The 21,978-nt window shown below is 40.8% G+C and overlaps 6 pseudogenes across 6 annotated transcripts; 4 read left to right on the top strand and 2 right to left on the bottom strand.

Annotated features, from left to right (window-relative positions):
- Positions 1-4,468: 4,468 nt before the first annotated feature.
- AT4G06579 lies at positions 4,469-7,447 on the top strand (annotated as a pseudogene; the record flags this gene model as incomplete). Its single annotated transcript has 1 exon — positions 4,469-7,447.
- Positions 7,448-9,002: 1,555 nt separating this feature from the next.
- On the bottom strand, positions 9,003-12,806 carry AT4G06578 (annotated as a pseudogene; the record flags this gene model as incomplete). Its single annotated transcript has 1 exon — positions 9,003-12,806.
- A 67-nt stretch (positions 12,807-12,873) lies between these two features.
- Positions 12,874-13,383, top strand: AT4G06577 (annotated as a pseudogene; the record flags this gene model as incomplete). The annotated part of the gene is made up of 1 exon: positions 12,874-13,383.
- Positions 13,384-13,821: 438 nt separating this feature from the next.
- Positions 13,822-15,699, bottom strand: AT4G06576 (annotated as a pseudogene; the record flags this gene model as incomplete). Its single annotated transcript has 1 exon — positions 13,822-15,699.
- A 682-nt stretch (positions 15,700-16,381) lies between these two features.
- Positions 16,382-16,996, top strand: AT4G06575 (annotated as a pseudogene; the record flags this gene model as incomplete). Its single annotated transcript has 1 exon — positions 16,382-16,996.
- A 341-nt stretch (positions 16,997-17,337) lies between these two features.
- AT4G06574 lies at positions 17,338-21,000 on the top strand (annotated as a pseudogene; the record flags this gene model as incomplete). The annotated part of the gene is made up of 1 exon: positions 17,338-21,000.
- Between the last annotated feature and the right edge of the window lie 978 nt (positions 21,001-21,978).

Genomic DNA, 21,978 nt, shown 5'->3' with positions numbered 1-21,978 from the left:
TCTAGGGTTTCAACATTTTATTATAAATATATCACTTTGGGGTTTGTCCAAAGGATCTATGCTTTATCTTTCAGTTTTTCTTTGTGTTTATGAATCTTAAAACCTTAATTACTTTTAATCTATTTCGTTTTTGCATTTAGTTGTTATAGTAAAGTTGTTTAGCTTGTTTAGATCTACATTTTGATATGATTTCAGTAATTTCAGGGTTTGTGTTCTTGAGAATGTTGCTTGAGTAGTGATTAGGGTTCTTGAGGATGGATTAGATTAGGGTAATCTCTAGGTTAGTTAGGTGGTTAGTGTTTAAGTTAGTACCCTTTTGGATTCGCTTGGCCCCTATGCGGTTTTGGTTGGCTAATGTAGAGATTCGATCTTAGACGTCCAGCGTCCAAAAGACGTTCAAATGGATGTATGATCTACGAATTCTAGAGATTTGTAGACTCGACCAAGAGATTGGCTTGTCTGCTTATTGGCTTTGGTAGATTGTTTCTTAAACCCTGCTCTTCTATTTTTTATCAACGAGAGTTGATATTAGGAAGTGGTAGAGTTATGGGGGTCTCTGTCACGAGAGTGGATTGACTCGGTTTTTGAATCTATCGTCAAGGGTACCTACGTTTCGCCTATTAGCCATCTGATGAACCCTAGAGTTGCCCTTATCAATGAATCCATCCTTAGGACTTCTATTAGATCTATCTGTATCCGCTGTTGATTGCACTTTTATTTACCTGTTATTTGTATCCTCTATTTGCATCCCCTGTTGATTACATTTTAGTTCTGCCGGTTGGTTCTACTCGACCCAATGATCCAGTAGGGCTCTTAAGTTCTTATTTTTACTTGTTTGAATCCTGACCTAGGATTGTTACTAGAAACCCACCATCATTATAATCTGGCTTGACTTAGTTCTTTTTGTGCACATCTTGATTGCTAACAATAACAGTGGACTAGATTGACACCCCCTATAGCTGCATCGACATGTTTGTGTTTTAGGGGAATTGATCTGAATCACACACATTCATCACATAAGTAGGCCTAAAAAACCTGCTTATCATTGATTTGTTATGGTATAGTACAAGAATGAGTATAGAAGGTTCTTAAACATTAACTTGATTGATGAGACCCAACGATGATAGGCTAGTGGATATAGTTGAGTGCTTTGGTATGGAATCTAAGATGTTGTGTGGGCTAGTAGAGAATTACATGGTGGTCAGGATTTGATTAGAACTGTTTCGTGCATGGATTTGGTTTGTATGATCAAGGTAATGAGCTAGAGAGATTGGGAGTTTCTACGTTTTCCAAACCTCTTTCACAGATTCAACCTTTTGTTTTGCTTGAGGGCAAGCAAAGGCTAAGTCTGGGGGAGTTGATATGTCCTGGTTTTTACTGATTTATAACATAATTTCATAATGGTTTTTAGAGTCGTTCTAGTCTTTTTTGTATGTTTTGAGTCATTTCAGGTACACTTACGCATCTGGGAGTTATGGAGCATAATAAGGAATTTTGGAAGGTTTTTAGCAAAGAAGATTATCAAAGACATTTTTCACGCGATGGTGTCAATCGACACCACACCTATGTTTATCGACACACTTATTTCAGAAGAGGGAATTTCTGTCTTCTGCCAAGTCTTTGAGAAGCCCTGAAGTTTTTCTTATTTGCAAAGTAGTCCCTTCACGTTTTTAGACACGAATATACCTAATTATTTGGTCATTGTTAGACCTAAGTTTTGTTTTACAGATTGAGATACATTTTGTGAGAAGAATCCAATCACTGCAGAGAGGATTCTGAACTCCTTTTACTTCTATTCTACTTCATCTATGCAAACTATTCAGATTATGATTTGTGTTTCTGTTATCATGTCTGAGTAATCACCTTGTTGGGTTTAAGGAGTCTCAATAGGGATTTAGATGGATTAGTAGATCAAAAACCCCTTAGGATTATTCTTAGAGTTCTTCATCTTGATTATTCTTATTGCTAGTTTTAGATTGATCACCTAGAAATTGATATTATATAATAGGTATGCCCACCATAGGTACTTGTTGTTTGAACTATTATAGATGAGCCTAGGCATTTAAGAAAGAACAGGTTGGCTCATAGAAGGGCTCTGGTTTAGATACTAGGTGAACTAATCAAGCTTGATAATAATGCATGTTTTAGTATAGGATTTCTCGGCTTCTCCGGTTATCTTAGCTCTAAGTATAGAGAGTTACGCGGAACACCATCGGTTACTCTAAAATCATAGTTTGAGTTTGAGAACGGTGCGATAACAATCCTAATATTAGCTAGATCTACAATTTTTCTATCTCCTGAGACAATTCCTTAGACCCGACACTTTAATCACTTGAATCTACAGCTCGTTTACTTGCTTATTTGTCTTTTACATTCATTTCCTTTGTCTAGCTTATATAAAAACATCATAAGTCTATTGTGTGAACATAGAGAGCTCAGTGGAATTCGACCCTTAAGTGCTAACGACGATCTCTTATTTGAGAGAGTAAGCTTAAGGCAATTTGAGCTATATCAGCTATAACCACCTCTTTATTTGAGAGAGTAATCATTAGGGTAATTTGACTCATATCAAATTTGGCGCCGTTGCCGGGGAATTCAATTGCGCAACTTATTGATGTTTTGAAGATTTCCAAATTCAGCCCAAAACTTTCTCTTATTTCTAAAGAAGTTTGTGCACGTTTTAGGTCATATATATATAGTTTTAGAGGTCATTGTTTAAGAACTAACAATTATTATCTCTTTTATTCTTCGGAGGAAAACCCTATGGAGACTCCCTTTAGAAAAGATTCTTTTAAACTCTTTTCTCTTCTTAATTTCATCATTGATTTCTTATTCAATCATGTTTTGTTATTTTATGACCATGCTTGAGTAGTTCTCTTGTTGGGTTTAGGGTTTCTCATTAGGGATTTGGATAAATTAATAGATCGAAACCCTGTTAGGATAATATATTTAGAATTCTTCATTTTTGATTGTTCTTTATGCTAGTTCTAGAGTAACTAACTAGAATTTGGTTTTAGGATAATAGGTATACCCGCCATAGGAATCTATTACTGGAACTATCTTAGATGAGCCTAGTATTAAGATGCGGGCTAGACTCGATTACTTAGGTGAACTTATCAAATCTGATTATAATGCTTGCTTAGTTCTAGAGATTTACAAGAGAGTTGGGATCAATACTATTAAGCACAGTGAATAGCACGGAACGCCACCGGTTACTCTATAATAGTGATTTGAGTTCTAGAATGGTTTGTTAATAATCCTAATTTCCTGCTAGATCTACTTATCTGATATTTCCTAAGAATTTCCCTACACCCGACATCTTAATCAGCTGAATCTACAATCTCTTTTATTGATTTCTTGTCTTAACTTTTATAATAGAAATAATTCCTAGGATAGAACACAATTGTATGTTTATTCCTAGAATAGAACACATCTTTTTTTTATTACTCACATGTCTTCAGTAGTTGTGTAATTACAATTAACACCCTTGATTAGTTTTAATTAATTAATTATTATTTAATTCGTTTTTAACTAAATATTAAATGAAAAACAGTGAGTATACATGTCATCAATCCATGTCATTAACATAATCCACGTCATTTATCAACTCCAAACCGCATAACGTTTCGGTTTCTTTTTTTTGGCATTACTGTTCAACATCTCCCAAAAAAATATAACTGTCGCTTTCTTCCTATTTCTCTCGATGGAACGAAATCGTTCTCCTTCTCTAGTCTGTTCCTCTTTCTTCCTCTTTCTCTCTCGTCTATTCCGGCCGAAAATAAGACGCAGGAGTCGCATTTCTGGTATCGTGAAGTCACATCCGACATCTAAGTTCTGGTGAGTATATTTCCGTTAAGTAAGAATTCGACATCTAAGTTCAATCACAAGTGATTCCCATCACTGAAATCGTTTTCCGATGCTTAACGATGGTTTTTAATGATGCTTAAAGCTGGTTTTTAACGTCGTCGTTGATTGACATATGGTGGCCGATTTGTTAGATCTATTTGATTTGACGGCTGAGTTACTGTTTGTTTGCCGACTGATTTATGATTTATCAATTCATCTATGTCTGAGTTTGTTTTATGCTGTGATTGAGTTATGGTTTAACCTTACATCGATGGATGAGTTTCTGTTATATGACGGCTGAGTTTGTTTATGTTATGGCTGAGTGTCTGTTATGATATGGTTGAGTATGGTTTATGTTTTGACTGAGTTGTTGTTAGGTTATGGTTTGACTCAGTTTGAAACTTATGGTGGCTGAGTTTCTGTTAAGATATGGTTGTGTTAGATTTATGTTATGGCTGAGTTATGTTATGTGTGGCAGAGATAGATTTATGTTATGACTAAGTTATGTTATCTATGGTTGAGCTAGGTTTATGTTTTGCCTGAGTTGTGGTATATGTGGATGAGTTTGTTTTATGTTATGGCTGAGTTATTGAATGCATACGGCTGATTTATGGTTATACAGATGTCTGAAGACCAAGCAAGGGATTACCCTCTAAGACTTTACCCAGAGGGGGATTCTAATTTGGAGGGTAAAGGCATTAATCACAACATAAAGCTGGGAGATTTCCCTACAATTAGAGAATCAATAGGAAAAGATATATGGGAAGAACTGAAAGAGACACCGCTTGGATTAATTGCTAAGCTTGTTGATAGTTATTTTGTATGGTCTGGTAAGACTGTACATTATCTACTATGCAGGCAGCTGAGAATACTGAAGAAGGAGCTTTGGTGTATCGTGGCTGGTCAACCCATCCGGTTTGGATTGAACGAATTTCATCATATCACGAGTTTAAATACAGATCAACTGCGTACAGAAAAGTTTGAGCCTGAAGCTGACTACAAAGCGTTCTTCAGGGAATTGCATGTGCCAACCGGTGAAGGTCCTAATCTAGATGAACTTAGGCAAGGCTTAGTAATGTGTAGAGCTTGGCCTCCTGAAAAGCGTAGATGGTTTGGGTTATTGACTCTTCTATCCATTGGACTTTATGGCTTGCATACTAACTCTAGGATACCATTTGAGAGTGCCAAAAGAGTTTTTGATGACGAAGCCATGAAGACTTATCCATGGGGTCGGATAGCATTTGAAGTCCTTGTCGTTTCTATAAAGTTCCTGAGGCATATTGGCAAGACGTACACCATCAGTGGTATGGCTTTCGTGTTGCAGGCTTGGGCGTATGATTCAATCCTCACCATCGGCGAGCGTTTTGGGAACATTGTTAAAGCGGATGAGATTCCGTTGGTTAGATGGGATGGCAACCGTACCCGTGCAATAATAGAATCGGCCATTGTTGAAGATATTAAAGCGAATGGTTGTGAGGTACGGTTTCGGCTCTGTTATGATAGTCATTGACTGAGTTATGTTCTGTTTTTTATCAATATTTATGTTGCGGCTGAGTTGTGCTCTTTTATCACTGAGTTAATGTTTTGTTTTTTTGTCAAGTATGTTATGTGACGGCTGAGTTATGATCTGTGAAGGCTGAGTTATGTTCTTTTTTTTTTTGGCAAATATGTTATGTGACGATTGAGTTATGTTCTATAATGGCTGAGTTATGTTAAGTGACGGCTGAGTTATGTTCTGTAATGGCTGAGTTATGTTAAGTGATGGCTGAGTTAAACATACTGATGGGTTTTATTATCTCTTGTGTTGTAGCTGCGTGTTCGTAAAATGGTTGAAAAGGCTGAGTTAAGCAAGCTGTTTCATTCTTGGCCAGACCAATTAGAAGACCCACACTCGATAACTTGATCCAAGACTTACACGAGCTTACGCTTGTTAAAGGTTATTGGGATGTGAAGACGAGTGAGAAGAAAAAGAAACTCGTAAAAGATAAAGAAGCGGATGTGTCTGAATCTCCCGCAAAGAAGCAGAAAGTCTTTCACAGTGAGGGTGTTCATTCTCCTGAGAAAGATGCACAATAGATGAAGAAGAATAAGAAGAAGGAAGTAGCTGTCGAATCTGATGAGGGCAACGAAGAGCAGGATGTTCAGGGAGAACAGCAGTCGCTCGTGGATGTGGTCTCCAACTTGATCTCTCCCTTAAACTCAAGGTTTGACACCGTTGATAATAGCATCAAAGAAATGTCCTCGCGTCTGGATGTGATTGGAGTTCAAGTAGAATCGAGGATTGATGCAAAGTTTGAAAGAAGGTTTGGATCTAATGAGAACGATGTCAAACAAATTAAAGAGCATCTGAAGGGCATATCTGACTCAGAATTAAACTCTACTAGTTATATTAGAGATATGTTTTTACCCAAAACACAGCAAGGCTACCCTAAGCCCCAAACTCAACAGACACCAGAAGGTCCAAAGAAGCCTACAAATAACCAATCTGCTACTAGTCCTCCTCCGGTAAACTTTTAGTTAGTTATGGCTGAGTTATCTTCATATTATACGGCTGAGTTATAAATTTTAGTTAGTTATGGCTGAGTTATCTGCATATTATACGGCTGAGTTATAAATTTTAGTTAGTTATGGCTGAGTTATCTTCATATTGTATGGCTGAGTTATAACTTTTAGTTAGTTATGTCTGAGTTATCTTCATATTATACGGCTGAGTTATAACTTTTAGTTAGTTATGGCTGAGTTTTATTTATACATAGGTATGAGTTTTCGTTATTTAACGCCTGAGTTTTCGTTACGTTTATGCAGTCGAAACAAGCTGTAGCGGTAGAGAATGATGCTGATATTGCTTAGGTTGGGATAAGTAGGAATCTTGATGGAGAATTTGCTAAGGCCTCCATCGTTTCTGATATTGATTTCATTGAGACGTCTCCTCTCAACCGCCGTTTACGCTCTACGATGGTGGCGGTTCGAATTTCCAAACCGAAGCCATTACCAAAGCAAAAAGCTAATGTTAAGGAGAAAACATTAAATGAGCTAATCGAGAAACCGCCAGAGAGAAGAGGAAGAAAGGCTGCTACAAAGGAGCCTACAAAGGTGCCTCCAAAGGTGCCAAAGGTTACAATAAAAAACCCAAGATGAGGAGGAAACCGAGAGGCTGCAGAGAGTAAAAGATGCGAGGAGAAAAACTGTTAAGCTGGCCCCGGATGGGAGGTCATTGATTAAACCCGATCTAATGACCACTAACACTTTTCCAGTAATTGGAGATAACGGGCTGAGCTGCATGAGGAAGGGTTGTCTGCCTTCACAAGCAATCTATGATCCTCTGGCACAGGTTGATCCGGCCAAAGTGCAGAAGCTTAAGGCTAATTTGTCAAGTCCCGACTGGTATGACCCTTTATACCTTAATAAGTTGTTAAATACGACATGCTTACAGTATTTGTGTATATTAACTTTCTTTACTATATGTTAGCAAAAAATCGTTGGAAAGTGGGATAGACGAGGTGGATTTCTACTCTGTTATCATGGCCAAAAGAAAGAACTGGCCAGACCCCAAATATGAATGGCTAGGTGATGATGTAAGTTATTGTTATATTCTATCTGAGTTTGTCTAATGTTATGGTTGAGTTATCGTGTCGTTTTGTCTGAGTTAAAGTAGATAATGGTTGATTTACGATGTAAGTTATTGTTATATTCTGTCTGAGTTTGTCTAACGTTATGGCTGAGTTATCGTGTCATTCTGCCTGAGTTAAAGTAGATAAAGGCTGATGTATTTAGGTGTTAAGGCTGAGTTTTACTTGGTTACGGCTGAGTTAATGTTCTGTTTTGTCTTGGTTTTATTTTTGTACAACATATTGCTGCGTATATGAATGTCCTCCCCTAGAGGCTCCTGCGAGATCCCATCCCATACCACAGCAAAAACATGCATGCAATTTGGTTGAGTATGTCCTCTAGTTCTTGCTCGCTTCTTCCAATTTGCTCGCAAACAACTCCAAATCACCTGAAAACAACTCAGAAATGCAATATGTATGCAAAGCTATCCTAATCATGCAAAGTATGCAAGAATGATAAGAAATGATATAAAACAGTGATGAATGATATGAAATTAGACTCAAAATGATGATGAATGAACACTGAAAACATGCAAATTATAGACATATCAACTCCCACAAACTTAGTCTTTGCTTGCCCTCGAGCAAATAAGAAGACATAGTTGAAGGAGAGGTTTGAAGGTGGGGACTCAGAACCAAAGCATTAGATAGAGCAAATAAAATCAATGTCCAAGTTGGTAGTTTTAAGATGCGATATGATCGAATTTTACTCAAAAACGTTAGCCATGTCTTGTTATCAATCAATCTGTCTCTTATACTCGACCTACACATGCTTTCAAATCTACCAATCCCTTTAACATTCATTAGTTCTAGAACGTGAATCAAGCAATGCATCATCAATGAACTCATTTGGCTAAGGTCAAGGTCAAGAGACAAAGATGGTCCCTCACACAATAGGCTTCAGTAACAAGGGATCTCTCAAAATATGATTGAGCTTTAGTAGAATGCTAAAGGTAAGTCCCAAGCTATGCATACAGAGATAAGATCCCATCTACCTAGAGTATAACAATGAAGCTCTAATGGTAATCCCAACTCCAGTCCCAATACAAGAACTTTACTCTACCCTTTGCACTCGTGAATCTTTTAAACTCTTTTTTTATATCATTCTTTTCTTTTCTCTTAACTCTAGGAGAAGCTTTCTCGACACTCTGATACATCTAGCGGATTTGGATTTCTTTAACAACTAAGGTTCCTGTTTTGAATCTTTAAAACCAAAGGCTTTTAACCCTTCTTCTTTAGCTAACAAGAACCTCATTCTTTTCTTTAACATTCCCAAAACCTTTACTAGATTTTTTTTCTAACTTCTTTAGCTCACTTCCCTTAGAATTCTTTCCCTTTCCTTATCAACAATGAATTCACCCTTTTCTTTTAAACACATCCCACCCCATGATATAAGCGCCCACCTAGTCTTATCCAGTCCGAAACATGCGAACTAGAACTACATGAGACACTATCTCTATCGTTACAAACCTAACACTTTCTACCAAGCTCAATCGAAATAAGACCTCACAGACACTCACAAGTGATATAGGGCTTGAAAGAAAGTTTAGGTTTGGGTTCGGGTTTACTGCATTGAGAAGGAGAGTCAACTACTTGGACTAACAAGAGTGGTTAAAATGAGTAAGAAAATCCAAGTACTTTAGGGTATCCATGAGTTCAAATTCGATGCCAAGACATGATAATTCTAAATCAGATTCAAGTTCAAATTGATAGGGAATGGTATCAGATCCTAACAGTGTGGTCGAGTAGAGCAATCTAGGCATGGTGCAGTTTTACTTCAATTTCATTGACTACGCATCAGACAACTAACAACGAGGGCACTGAGTTTATCTGGTGAACCAAAATGCTTACAAGGCTATCTCATCATTATCCCCTATGCATATGCAACAATCCTAAATGAAACCCTCTAGACTCGATCCTAAATGCAATGCAACTACAAAAACACTATTTTTGTGAAATCATTTTCTGAAATTTTTCAATTTTTTTGGTTTTTTCTATGCCTTAGATGAATGCAGACTCAAGATTATATACAATGCAACACACACTTCATGAGCCCTCCCCCAAACTTAAATCACACAGTCCACTATGTGACCAAATTTGGAAGAGAGTACTCAGGACAAAACACATCACAGAAACAAAATAAAAAAAGGAGATGGTATATTACAATGGTGAAGTGAGGTGCTTACCTCAGTGGAAAAAGGAGCGGAGTTGGTCGTCAATAGCTGCCTGTGATTGCTCCCAGGCCATCGAAGAATCTCCCTGTTGTGTCTCAGCTTCCCTCTGGGGGTACTCGACCTCTGCTCCTTCGTCACGGCCAGCACCGCTCTTATGATACTCGACCTCTCTTCTTCTGTTGCGGCCAGCACCGCGGTCGAGTGAATTACTGACATGGAGACGTTGTGATTGCATCATTCGTTATACTCGATCACATCGTCATTCGGTCCCTGTAGAGTGTGGTCGAGTGATTTCATGGGGTGGAGAAGCCAGAACAATGTCGAGTGTCCTTGATTGCTTTGTGGTCGAGTGTATTGCTGTTCTCTCAAAGCTAGAATCCGTTTCCCTCAACTCTTCATACTTATCTCCTGAAAACACTACAAAATGCATCAAAAAACAAGGGAAATTAAGGATATGTACAAAGATAGGCATGGGACTTCCTCCCAAGTGAGCTTGTTTTAGGTCTCTAGCTTGACTCCTCATATTCTTTAGGCGTTTAAAGGCTCCTCCAAAGGAATAGAAGTTCCTTCTGAAATAAATTGATCTACCATGTATTTCTTGAGCCGCTGGCCATTGACTGTGAAATCTCCATTCTTCCCAGCTAGAGTAATAGCACCATAAGGTCGTACTGCAGTAACAGAGAAAGGACCAGACCATCTAGACTTGAGCTTGCCTGGAAAAAGCCTTAGGCGAGAGTTGAACAGCAGCACTTGATCACCAACCTTAAAATCTCTTGAGACTATCTTCTTGTCATGGAAAGACTTGGTTCGCTCCTTGTAGATTTTGGAACTCTCGTAAGCTTCTAAGCGAATCTCGTTGAGATCGTTCAGTTGGACCAACCGCTTCTCCTCGGCGGTTTTAACGTCGAAGTTCAGGAGTTTAACTCGAGCTCAACAGGCAAGTGACAGGATTTTCCATAGAGAAGGTTGAAAGGAGTCGTGCCAATAGGGGTCTTGAAGGCTGTTCTGTAAGCCCATACTGCGTCATCGAGCTTAGTAGACCAATCTTTCCTTGTAATCCCCACTGTTTTCTCTAGAATTGCTTTTATCTTCCTGTTGGAGATTTCCACCTGCCCGCTCGTCTGTGGATGATAAGGAGTGGCTAACTTGTGATTTACTCCATGCTTCTTCAAAAGGTTCTCAAAAACCTTGTTCATAAAATGTTTCCCTCCGTCACTGATTACAACTCTCGGGACTCCAAATCTAGGGAAGATAATTGTCTTGAACAACTTTAGCACAACTCTAGCATCATTAGTGGGGCTAGCTATGGCTTCAACCCATTTCGATACATAGTCCACTACGAACATTATGTACTTGTTTCTGTAAGAAGAAGGAAACGGACCCATAAAATCTATTCCCCAAACGTCAAAGATCTCAACTTCCAAGATCGGATTCTGAGGCATCTCATTCCTTCTACTGATGTTCCCTCTTCTCTGACATGAGTCACATTTCGAGATAAATTCCTGAGCATCCTTAACCATTGTCAGCCACCAAAAACCTGCTTGCAGGATTTTTGACACTGTCTTAAACTTTGCAAAGTGGCCACCATAGGCAGACCCATGGCAGTGTAGTAGGATGCCTTCGATTTCATCATCTGAGTCGCATTTCCAGTAGATCTTATCTTTGCAGAATGTGTAGAGATAAGGTTTGTCCCAGTAGAAATGGTTAATGTCCTTGAAGAACTTCTTTTTCTCATAGCTCGACAGATTTAGAGGCTCTTCACCACTAACCAAGTAATTGACGTGATCAGCATACCACGGAAGCTTTTCTTCAATCGAACAAACTTGTTCGAGTGATTTCCAAATTTGAGCACTCTCGTTAAGTTGCTGAATTGCCATTAGCTGTTCTTCTGGCATGGAGTCGTCAATAGGGACCTCGTCTTCAGTTCTCATCCTAGACAGATGATCAGCTACACCGTTTTCAATTCCCTTCTTATCAACTATCTCCATGTCAAACTCTTGGAGCAATAAGATCCATCTTAACAGCCTAGGTTTGGTATCCTTCTTCGCATATATATGCCTCAGAGCAGCATGGTCAGTGTAGACTGTCACCTTAGAACCCGCTAGGTAGCTTCTAAATTTCTCGAATGCAAATACCACAGCTAGCAATTCCTTCTCTGTAGTGGCATACCTTACTTGTGTATCATCCATCGTTCTGCTCGCTGGCCCAAAACTGCTCCTATTGCATAATCTGAAGCATCACACATGATCTCGGATGGGAAGTCCTAGTTTGGAGCTTGGACTATTGGGGCAGTGACCAAAGCTTCCTTGATTAACTTAAAGGGTGTCAAAGATTCTTCATCAAATGCAAACTCGGTTTCCTTGCACAGCAGTCTGGTGAGCAGTCTTGCCAACTTGGAGAAATCCTTGATGAATCTTCTGTAAAATCCTGCATGTCCAAGAAAACCCCTGATGTCCTTGATAGTCTATGGTGGCTGTAACTGCATCATCACGTCAACCTTATCAACCTCTATTCCCTCCTCAAAAATTTTGTGTCCCAAAACGATGCCTTCTCTAACCATGAAATGGCATTTCTCCCAGTTCAGCACCAGGTTTGTCTCTTCACATCTTTTGAGTACCCTGCATAGGTTCAACAAACACGAGGAGAAGGAAGAGCCATACACAGAGAAATCATCTATGAACACCTCTACCATCTCCTCTATCAAATCCGAGAAAATGGAAGTCATACACCGCTGAAAAGTAGTAGGTGCATTACAGAGACCGAAAGGCAAACGCTTGTAAGCAAAAGTTCCATAAGGACAAGTAAAAGTAGTTTTTTCTTGGTCATTTGGGTGAATAGGGATTTGGAAAAATCCGCTATAACCATCCAAGAAGCAATAGTAAGGATGGTTTACTAATCTTTGTAGCATTTGATCAATGAAGGGGAATGGGAAATGGTCTTTCCTAGACGCAGCATTTAACTTCCTATAGTCAATACACATCCTATGTCCAGTTATAGTCCTAGTGGGTATCAGTTCATCTTTAGAATTTTTAACAACTGTCATACCTCCCTTTTTAGGAACTCAGTGAACTGGAGATACCCAAGTGCTATCAGAGATAGGGTAGATAACCCCAGCATCTAATAGTTTAAGTATCTCCTTTTTCACAACCTCTTTCAAGTTCGGGTTTATTCTCCTTTGAGGTTAAATGCTCGAGTAGGATTCATTTTCAAGATGGATTCTATGGGTGCATAAGGTGGGTGCTGTATCTGTGAGTCTCATGCCTCTCTCTGTGGCAAAGAAACTGGGCTTCAGCAAGTACAAGCCATGCAATATATCCTTGATCCTAGCTGACAGATCTGTCAGAATTCCCCATGGTCTGTTGGAAGATCTACCAGTCATGATATGCGTGGTCGAAGTACCTACAGACTTTAAAGTTTTAGAAATGGATGAAGAGCCCAAAGATCCTTTGATACTGGGACGACCATTTTTAGCTACAGCTGGAGTTATCATTGATGTTAAGAAGGGAAAGATCGATCTTAACCTCGGGAAAGATCTCAAGATGACCTTTGATATCACCAACACCATGAAGAAGTCTACAATAGAAGGAAATGTTTTCTCGATTGAAGAGATGGATCTGTTAGCTGATGAAATGCTAGAAGAGCTAAGAGAAACAGATCATTTACAGAGTGCTCTAACAAAGGATAGCGAAGAAGGAAATTTGCACTTGGAGACTTTGGGGTACCAGAAGCTTTTGGATGAACACAAAGCAGCTTAGAATCCAGGAGAATATGAAGATTTGGGTGAAAGGGCAAGGGACAAATATATACTCGACCACATCACTCGGCCAACAGCCCATTCAGTCTACTCGACCACATCACTCGGCCAACAGCCCATTCAGTCTACTCGACCACATCACTCGATCACAGCCACTCTGAAGCCAACTTAGTATCCAATGACTGGTCTGAACTCAAGGCGCCCAAAGTCGATTTAAAACCACTACCAAAAGGGCTAAGGTACGTTTTTCTTGGACTAAACTCTACTTATCCTGTCATAGTGAATGATGAGCTAACTCCTGATCAAATAAAACTGATAATAACTGAGCTTACAAAGTATAGGAAAGCTATAGGATACTCAAAGCTATAGGAGATCCTAATTTTTTTAGAATGATCTTATGCCGAATGATCGCACTGCATTCGTCACTTAGCACCACCATTCCTTGGACTTCTTTGATCCTCTCTGTAATCATGTCTTTCACATATTTGTTAGAGTCTCATATAAGTGCAAGACAGTCGACGAGAGGCATGGTGACTTCAAGATTTTTTAATTATTTCTCCAGGAGAGCTTTGTACTTCTGTATCATGACCTTCTTGAATCGACCAGGAAATGGGAGTGGGGGTTTGTAAGGTGGGGGAACGAAGACGTTGTCTTTGGTTTTGGCGGCAGCTGGTTTTTCAACAAGAGGAGATGCTACAGGAGCTAGTGGTCGAGTAGGTTGGTCGAGTATAGGCTCTTCTATTGCTTTTTCAGTGGTATCTTCATTCTGACATAAATCCTCCCCATCTCGCTCCACACTGTCCTCAGTGTTTTGATTCGGACCCTCTTTTGTGGGTAATTCTCTACCGCTTCTAAGCGTGATAGCATGAGCATACTCCTTTGAATTTGGCATTGATTTTCCGGAAGGTCCTGTAAATTTGGGTGCTCAGGTCGATCCAATTTGGCCTTCTATGTATCTTATCTTAGATGTCAGTGCTTCAACCTTGATATTGATATTATTGTAACCGCAGTCAACCTTGTTATGAATTTCTGCCATTCTTTTGGACAAATCCATTGCTCATGTTGCTTGTCCTTGGAGAATCTGCTGTAACATGTTCGTCAAGTCTGGATCTGGAGTGGTTGAAGGTGGTTGTTGTTGTTGCTGTGTGAACCCAGGTGGTGGAAGTTGCTGTTGATAGTTGCCCTGGTACTGTTGCTTAGGAACATACCCCTGACCTTGGTTGTATGGAACAAAGGGCTTGGGTTGATTCTGCTGCTGTGAAGGGTAGACTTAGTCCTGCGGGTTTGCAACATTTGTACTTCTGTAAGACAGATTGGGATGGTTCTACTTGAAGTTGTTGAAACCTTTGTTGTAACCTCCCTGGTTTTGCACATAGCTGACCTCTTCTGACTGCAGAGTCTCCCCATCCTGGACTTGGAACGTCTCATCATCACCTGGAAAATGAATGTGCTTCTTTTGTACAAGGAGTAGCTTGTCCAGTTTGTCATTCATGGTTTTCATTTCCATGTGGTGCTTCTCATCAGAATCAGAGCTATGGCGGATGTTTCTATCGTAATCTTCATTGTAGTTGTCATCCGACTGTGCCAAGTTCTCTACCAGCTCCCAGCCTTCCTCAACATCTTTGTTGAGGAAGTTCCCGTTAGAAGCGGTATCAGGAAGGATCCTGATCTTGGGAAGAACACCTCTATAGAGGGTGCTGAGAAGTGAAGCTTTGGAGAAACCATGATGAGGATATTGTGTATGGTAACCTTTGAAGCGCTCCCATGCTTCGCAGAAAGTCTCATTATTTGTCTGTGTGAAACCGGAAATATCATTCCTTAGTCTCGCAGTCCTGGAGTTAGAGAAAAACTTAGCCAAGAAGACTTTCTTGCAGTCATTCCAGGAGGTGATAGAGCCTTAAGGAAGCGACTTTTCCCACTGATGGGCTTTGTCTCCAAGAGAGAATGGAAACAATCTGAGCTTGAAGCCATCCTCACTAACTCCATTGATCTTTGTTAGGCTGTAGAGCCTATCAAACTCGTCCAGGTGATCGAGTGGATCCTCCATAGGGAGGCCGTGAAACTTGTTGCTCTGAACCAAGGCAATGAGACCGCTCTTGATCTCAAAGTTGTTGTTCTGCACTTGTGGAGGCACGATGCCATTACGCTGATTGTGGTTGCGTGGTGCATTGCCTACACCTATGTTGTTTGGTTGCACTTGCTCATCTACAACTGCAGCCATTGTGTTTGTTTTTGTCTGTGTTCTGAGTTGGCGAGCAATACGGTCGATGTTATCGTTGAATAGGAGATTCTGATTTCCTTGTGACCGTGTTTGCATACAACGAGTACCAACTGGTGAAGCTGGTGATTCGCAGTACCTGAATCAAAAGAGACAAACAGAAAAAACACAAAGTTAGTAATTTTCAGTAAAAATGAAAGAGAACTTGATCTTAAGTATTCTAAAATATCAAATCTAGCAAACAAACACCGAATTGGCAACGGCGCCAAATTGATTAAAGGTTTTTAAAGTTAATTAATCCTAAAACACTATCATGTCGTTGTAGTACTTAGGGTGTCATCCAAATGGGTGTGATGCAAACAGATGAGATGTGATCAGAAGTCACTAAGTCAAGTCAAGCAATTACAGTTTTGGGGTTTCTAATAGTCCTAAGCGAACATGCAGAAAACAGAAACAATAACAGAATTACTAAAATCACTCGACCACAACAGGCTGATACCAGAAGTAGGATGTGGTCGAGTAACAAGTCGAGTAACAGACAGGATATGAACCAGCTATACTCGACTGCACAGTCTGTAGCCAGACACTGGGTGTGGTCAAGTATAGTGGTCGAGTAACAGACAGGAAACGAGATACCTGTACTCGACTGCACAGTCTGTTGCCAGACACTGGGTGTGGTGATAAGTGTGTATTTTGCATGTTTTGAGCATCCATTTGTCATCACTTTAGCATCATATCATCATTGTTTTATACCATTTCTCATCATTTGTCATCACTTTACATGTTTAGGATAGATTTGCATGCATGTTGCATATTTGCGTTGATTTCAGGTGATTTGGAGCTGTTGACGAGCTATCTGGAAGAAGCGGACCTGATCATGACAAAACCACTCGACCCAGCGGTCGAGTAGGAGCTTCAAGATCTCAAGAGACCACTCGACCCCCAGGTCGAGTAGAAGACATCACAACTTCACCTCACGACTCGACCACGAGGTCGAGCGTCTTCATCTCCATCACCTGACCATCACTCGATCACATCACTCGACCACGAGGTCGAGTGTCTTCACCTTCATTGCCAGACCAGTACACGACCTCATCACTCTACCTGGAAGTCGAGTATCACCATCACCACCACTCGACTGCATACTCGATGACAAGCTTCAAAGCCTTCTTCATTCCGCACTTAACCAGACACTCGAGCACAAGGAAGAAAAGAAGACTCCAGCTATTCACTCGACCTCTCACTCGACCACATGGGTCGAGTACAGTTTTTAATCCGTCCCAATACTTCGTCGTTTTGAGTATTAGGGTTTCGGAATATTTGGCTATAAGTAGCATGTACTTCACATTTTTGCAGACAAGTTTTTGTCTAGTTTTATTCCGCAGACCTTGTGTTCTAGACCTTTTGTAATCCGGATTTCTCTTTATCTATTCAGTATTCAGTATTCAGTTTCTGTTCTTCATTTCGTTTACTGTTGTTCATTCTGTTTTCATCCTGCTGTTACACTATTGTTATCATGTTTTCAACTTGTTCAACGTTTATGCTTTCTGTTATGATGTCTGAGTAGTGAATAGGTTTCTGAGGATGGGTTAGAGTAGTGTAGAATTCTCAGTATGCTAGGTGATTGAGTATTGGTTGATAGATCCCTTCTGGATTAGTTGTTCTTAATGCCTATTGCTTTCTGATCAACTGGAATTTGAGCCAAGACATTTCCGCGCCCAAAAGGTGTTCGATGAAATGTCTGAACCACTAATTCCAGAGATTCGTGACCCTGTACCAAGGTATTGGTTGCAGGGAGCGTTTTGGCTTTAACTTGTTGATTTGTAATGTCTGTTAGGTTAGCTCTCGTCAATGGTGATTGAGTCTAGGACTAGGTTAACTTGAGAGTCTCTGTTGCGGTGGCACTTAGATTTGGTTAATGAACTTGTTGTCTAGGGTTAATTTATTGAGCATGTCGATCACCTGTAAACTGAGAAAACGAAAATACTCAATTACCCCATCCTCGGGAATTCTTTATCTGATTGAATTCTTTGTTTACTCTATTGTCGTCTACTGCATCTTGTTATCTGTTGCTTAGTTTCTCCAATTCTTTACTCTTACTCGACCTGATACTCGACCACCCAGTTGTCTGGCAACAGACTGTGCAGTCGAGTATCCCTGTTATACTTTCTTTCTGTTACTCGACCTGTCACTCGACCTCACCCAGCGCTCTACAAAGAGCTGTGTTGGTCGAGTGTTTTATTGTTTCTGCTTGAATTTCTGTTTTCTGCATGTTCACTTAGAACTGATAGAACACACCAAACCCTGTTATTGCTTGGCTTGACTTAGTGACTTCTGATCACATCTTGATTGTTAGCATCACACCCATTTGGATTGACAACCTAAAATACTACAACGATATGATTGGTGTTTTAGGATAATTGACTAAAAACTTATTATCAATTTGGCGCCGTTGCCAATTGGGTGTTTGTTTGTTACATTTGAGATTTCAGACTTGCTTAGATCAAGTTCTTTTTCAATTTTCTTTTCGGTTACTAACTGTGTGTTTTTTTTGTTGTCTTCTTGATCCAGGTACACCTCTACTGTATGCGAACTCGATCAGACAATCAGAACCTCCTTTTCAACGACAACATCGACCACATAGCTCGCGAACTCAGAGAAAGGAGAAACACAGTCAACCCTGTATCTCAGCAACCACTCGATATGCCTGAAGAACAGAATCAACAAAATGGCCCTACCAACATTGGTGCTGAAGATGCACCACGTGATCACCGTCAGAGGAAAGGAATTGCACCTCCTGCTATCCAGAACAACAACTTCGAGATTAAGAGTGGTCTCATCTCGATGATTCAGGGGAACAAATTACATGGTCTGCCAATGGAGGATCCGCTCGACCACCTTGATGAATTCGATAGGCTCTGTAACCTGACAAATATCAATGGTGTCAGTGAAGACGGATTCAAGCTCCGTTTGTTCCCATTCTCCTTGGGCGATAAAGCACACACCTGGGAGAAGAATCTGCCCCATGACTCAATCACCACCTGGGATGATTGCAAGAAGGCTTTTCTATCAAAGTTCTTCTCCAATGCCAGAACTGCAAGACTCAGAATTGAGATTTCTGGTTTCTCACAGAAGACTGGTGAAAGCTTCTGTGAAGCATGGGAGCGTTTCAAGGGTTACACCAACTAATGCTTTCATCATGGCTTTACTAAAGCCTCTCTGCTCAGCACTCTTTACAGAGGAGTCCTACCACCCATCAGAATGCTTCTGGATACCGCCAGCAATGGGAATTTCCAGAACAAGGATGTTGAAGAAGGCTGGGAATTGGTTGAGAACCTTTCTCAATCAGATGGCAATTACAACGAGGACTCTGATAGGACCGTCAGAGGAACAGCTGACTCTGATGACAAACACAGGAAGGAGATCAAAGTGCTGAATGACAAGCTGGACAGGATTCTTCTTAGCCAGCAGAAGCATGAGCACTTCCTTGTTGATGACGAGCAGTACCAAGTCCAAGATGGGGAGGGTAACCAGTTGGAAGAAGTCAGCTACATCAACAACAACCAGGGTGACTACAAAGGATACAACAACTTCAAAACCAACAACCCCAACCTCTCCTACCGCAGCACCAACGTTGCTAATCCTCAGGATCAGGTGTATCCTCCACAGCAACAACAAGGTCAGAACAAACCTTTTGTTCCCTACAACCAAGGTTTCGTTGCTAAGCAACAATTTCAGGGGAACTACCAGCAACCACCACCACCTGGGTTTGCACCTCAGCAAAACCAAGGTCCTGCTGCTCCTGATGCTGAAATGAAACAGATGGTCCAACAGCTGCTACAGGGACAAGCATCTAGCTCGATGGAAATTGCTAAGAAATTATCTGAATTGCGCCATAAGCTAGACTGCTGCTACAATGACCTGAATGCCAAAGTGGAGGCATTGAATACCAAAGTCAGGTACTTGGAAGGCCAGTCAGCATCTACCTCTGCCCCTAAAGTCACAGGACTTCCTGGGAAGTCAATAAAGAATCCAAAAGAGTATGCAACCGTTCACTCCATCACCATCTCCCATGATCGAGAGCCGCCAACTCGACCTCTCCTTGATTTCATCACTGGGACAGTGATGTTCAAGAAGGGGAGGCTTCTACTCAGGTTGAAGTCTCTGTTGTTGAATTCAACCACTCTGCTGGTTCTCGCCATCTCATTCAGTCCACCTCGGAAGAGAAGGCCGCCATAATCGAGAGAATGGTAAAACGATTCAAACCTACTCCACTACCCTCACGTGCTCTTCCGTGGACATTCAGGAAAGCGTGGATGGAGAGATACAAGTCTGTTGCAGCGAAGCAGCTGGACGAGATTGAAGCAGTGATGCCACTGATGGAAGTTCTCAACCTGATTCCTGATCCTCACAAAGATGTGAGAAATTTGATACTGGAAAGGATCAAGATGTATCATGATTTAGATGATGAAAGTGATGCCACTCCATCTCGAGCTGCTGATAAGAGGATTGTTCAAGAGAAGTTAGAAGATCCGGGATCTTTCACTCTACCATGTTCCATTGGGGAATTTGCTTTCAGCGATTGTCTGTGCGATCTCGGAGCCTCTGTCAGCTTGATGCCACTCTCTGTGGCAAGAAGGTTAGAGTTCATTCAGTATAAACCTTGTGACCTGACTTTGATCCTTGCGGATAGGTCTTCTAGAAAACCCTTTGGCATGCTGAAAGATCTACCAGTCATGATTAATGCAGTAGAAGTGCCTACAGACTTCGTGGTGGTGGATATGGAAGTAGAGCATAAGGATCCCTTAGTACAGGGAAAACCCTTCTTAGCTTCAGTGGGAGCAGTGATAGATGTCAGGGAAGGGAAAATTAGTCTCAACCTTGGAAAGCATATCAAGTTGCAGTTTGGCATCAACAAAACTCCACAAGGGTCAACAGAAGATTGAAAAACCTCTGGAAATGATAGAGTGATCTCAGAGGAAGGATATGTGACTGAAAGAGTGAAAGTTCTTAAAAAGAGGTATTACAAGCAAGATGAAACTATAGAGAAGCTAGCCCACACTGTTGAGGAGCTTAGAAGTAAGCTGAATCAGTTGCTGAAGGAAGCTCAACCTAAAGGCGGGATCGACACTATCCCGAGAAAGAAGTTCACTTCAAGATGGTCTGAAGAGATAGATTACCCTCCAGAAGAGAAAGAAGCATATTTTGAAGAAAGGGGAATTGAGTATTCTGTTGGAGACCTCTCCAGGGAGGACGCTGATTATGATGATGGTATCAGAGAGGATTATGCAGACCCTCTCTACAGTTCATTTTCTTCTTGATAAGTGTGAGGAGTCAAGCTAGAGACTTAAAACAAGCTCACTTGGGAGGAAGTCCCATGATTATCCTTGTAAATAATTTTTAGTTTCTTGTTATTTTTGATTTGTTGTGTTTGTGGTTCTCAGAAAAAAAAAAAAGGGAGTAACGTGAAGTTAGAGTAAAAATTTAAAACTTTTACTCTACTGATGACCTAAAGATCGAGTACATTGGTCGAGTATGAGTGATGTTTAAAACCCAAAAAAATTTTAAATCATCATTTTACTCGACCAACAGGAGCTACAGAGTCTTCCAGGGAGTTTATCAAGTTTACCGAAGATTGCGGGATTTCCTGGAGTTTTTCTAGTGAACAGAGAATACAGAGAAGAGACAAGAAGACAACGAGGGACCCACTGCTGCAGCCATGTCTCCCACGCTCCCCACAAGGTGATAACGAAATCTATCCTAGTCTTCTCCACTCCACTCGACCTCCCCTTATCCCATCACTCGATCCCATAGCCTTCTCTCTTCAAAAATGCAACCTCCCCATCTCTGCAATCCCGTCTTCACTCGACTTCTTCTCCATCACTCGACTTCAACGCCATCATCATCCGTCCAAAGCAGCACTCGACCTCACCATCTCTCTTCCTTAGGCACTCGACCGCTTCTCTCTCGCCTTTCACAGCCACAACTCCCATCACCTCTTCACCACCGTCTCGAGCTACCACTCGACGATTCCTCGCCACCACCACCTCTCAATCGTCTTAAAGCACTCGACCTCTTCACCACTTGACCAAGCAGCCGTTTCTCCTCCTCCGAGTCAATCACTCGAATCACCGCTCCTCTAACAACACTCGACTTCTTCTTACATCATCTCATCACTAATCCGCGACTCTACTCTCATCATTCGCTACTCGACCTTGCTGTTTGGTTCACTCTACCGCAGCTCCTGCATAACCTCGTCGTTTTCACCACTCTCTCTCCATCGCTTCACTCGGCCCTCCATAATCACTCGACCAGCTACCCACAAAACAAAAAAAATATTCAAAACCGGCTACGGTTTACTCGATCGGTTTACTCGAC

This window comes from Arabidopsis thaliana, chromosome 4 (genome assembly GCF_000001735.4).
Source record: "Arabidopsis thaliana chromosome 4, partial sequence".
NCBI lineage: Eukaryota > Viridiplantae > Streptophyta > Magnoliopsida > Brassicales > Brassicaceae > Arabidopsis > Arabidopsis thaliana.
The sequence above is the reverse complement of the archived record's forward strand: the minus strand, read 5'-3'. Positions and strand labels throughout refer to the sequence as shown.